Source organism: Atta cephalotes, assembly GCF_000143395.1.
Source record: "Atta cephalotes unplaced genomic scaffold scaffold00004, whole genome shotgun sequence".
Taxonomy (NCBI): domain Eukaryota; kingdom Metazoa; phylum Arthropoda; class Insecta; order Hymenoptera; family Formicidae; genus Atta; species Atta cephalotes.
The window spans coordinates 7,946,487-7,949,400 of NW_012130068.1; the positions used below are offsets into that span (position 1 = coordinate 7,946,487).

At 28.1% G+C, this 2,914-nt stretch overlaps 1 pseudogene; it reads right to left on the reverse strand.

The window, feature by feature from the left end:
- Nucleotides 1-2,914, reverse strand: part of LOC105626060 — a 15,289-nt pseudogene that overhangs the window by 11,406 nt on the left and 969 nt on the right.

A 2,914-nucleotide genomic window follows, 5' to 3' on the forward strand; every position in this document is an offset into this window, starting at 1 on the left:
TGTTATACTGATGAATATTGGTGGCACACATTCAAACACGTCATCGAGAGTGATCGAGCCGATTAGTAAATAAAGTATCTGTATTAGAGTTAATGCAATCACGAAATAAATTAATCGTTTTTTTTTTAAAAGCCTATGTACACATTTATATTAATTTTTTTATAATTTTCCATAAACATTAAAATTTTCTTTTTTCTGATAAATTATATCAAAATTTATTAACACACTATTTTTCCATCTTTCTTTTTCGGTTCTTATTAAGTTATACCTTTCAAAAATTTAATAATTTATAATTTGGCATATGTATGCGTAAGCGTATGTGTGTGTAATTTTCATACACTTTGATTAATAACTGTATATCAATATATTAAATTTCTAGTCGTGTAAAAAAAAAAAAAATCGTGCAAGTATCTCTACAGCACAGATGATGATTCTTCTTTGGCAAACTTTTCGATATATATACCTGAGGTATCAGAATAGTAAAGCTAAACACAAACAACGGTACGAAGCGAATACATCTATCGCGAAGTCTGTGATATGGCCATAATCCTGAAATAGTCAAATAGAATCTAACAACGCTGTAATATCGGCTTTGTGCACTGTGATCTTTCTTCTCAATCATTTTTCGGAATAAGAAGATTGCGAAATATCAACTATTCCATTTGTACTTTATTCCATTCAACATTCAATTTTCAACAAATTACGTAAGATTACTTATTGATTTCTTCCATCTTCTATTCAGCAACAGTATCGTAATTGTGCTGAGGAATACATACGGACAATTACCTGCTGTGTTTCAATCCTTTTCATTTTACATTTTTAAAGCCGTTAGATATCGTTCTCTTTGAAGAGACATTTTATTTTAATTTCATATTCTGTACTATAGTTTTCTTAGAAATTTCGTCTTAGAAAAGATGCAACTTTGTACTGCTTTAGAAAGCTGTATATACCTGCGTTAGAGAAAGTAAGCAGAAGTAATAAACGCGTGAAAATATATTATTAGTTTAAAATAATTTAATAGATCTTAATTTCTACAAACTATGACATTTATTTACCTTTAATTTAAATAAAGTTGGCGAATGTAACGTTAATAAAATGTGGATTGTAGAATTCATATATAATTTACGAAGTGTCTGTTCATTTTCACTGTTAATTAGGAAGATAAATTTTCCAGAATATCTGATCGGTTGATTACATATAGTTGACGTCAATAAACAATTAACTTACATACTTATGTAAAGTTACAAAAATTGTTAGAGAAGTGTGGACTTCTTTGACAAACATCTATATGTAACTTCTAGATATTGCGGAAAAAAAAATGATAAGTATATTTGTATGGAAGCAAAAGATGATACTTAATTATTGTAATGAAATACATGCGTACGATTATATTAATATGTATTTATCTATATTTTGGTTGCTATAAAATCAAAGAAAACTTATATCAGAAATTATAAAGAAAAAAAGAAAAGTACATATAATACATAAAATTTTTATTACATTAAAGAGATGTATTTTAATTTAGACAATTTTGATGATTCATACGCCAAATCACTGGAGAGAACGAAACATAATGAGATAAGATAGAGACGTTTTTACGACCTTTAAGAAATAAAAAATTCTTTGCTAAGCTACAATTACAATAGTATAATTGTAGAATAAGAACAAAATAACAATTTTATACTTACTGTAGCGAAACTTTCAATAGATAAAATCACTATTTTGCCAGCGGTGATTTTGCATGGTGACGTTGTTCTGTTCATAATTAGAAGAAAAAGTTTTCGACATCTGTGCGAAGTATAATACCAATTCGCCCTGCAGCTATTCAAAATAAGATAAATATAAATTAACATGATAAATACTAAACCTTTATATATTGATAGTAAAACCAAATGTTTGCATAATATTAGATCTTTATTTTGATATTTAACACAGAAAGCTGCAATCTATCTTTTGATTTGCATTTGTAAACTTGATTAAGATGGCTATACGGAAAAGCCATAAGCTTTTAGAATAATTACAAAAATATTCTATTTAGTAAAAATATTCTAATTAGTGACTAAATTACAGCCCATGGCCATTTTTTTCTGTCGCCATAACACCTGAGTAATTGTATATTACATATGAACAAATTGCAATCAGAATTAAAATATCTGTAAGTGTGATTTTTAATAATAATTGTAAATAATATGCCAAATTGTAAATTATACACCAAATTATAAATAATATGCCAAAAATCATACGTTTTGATATAACTAATTTTTGTGATGATTTAAAAAAAAGAATAAAAGTATCGATTAAGAAACCGATAATCTTGACTTTGACATATATTGTGATCTTGAGTGACTTTCAACAAGTTTCAACCGTCGCTCGTCCTTCGTTAAAAAGTTATAAACAAAAGATGTTTAAGAAATAAAATCTCATTTCTGTTATACAAGATTAAAATTTTGACTCTCATATCCAACCTTCCTTTCTGCTTGGAGCGCATAACTTTCATCTGAAGCGACTCTCATCCTAATTCCTCCCCCCTACCCCTCCTGCTATGAGCATATGATTTCCATGCAAATCAACTTTCACTCTACCTCCTCTCTGTTTTAAACAGTCAAATTTTTCACATTAAGAACAAATTTTCTGCTAAAGCAGTGTACTTGTGTTCGTGTGGAAAGTCGCGCGCCACTAAACAATAGGAGGAAATGGATTGCAGAAGGTGGATAGTTTAGAATTATATAATATCAGTTTCTGATATTATATATAGCCGAAATAGGTTATTTTTTCAAACTTTTTTTGTTAATAACTTTTTAACTTTGTCAAGGTCATTGGAGTTTGGTCCCCTAATCGATATTTTTATCAAAAAAAGGAATAAATCAGAAAAATAAGGTAACTAATTACGAAAGAATCCACTTAAATTAACATG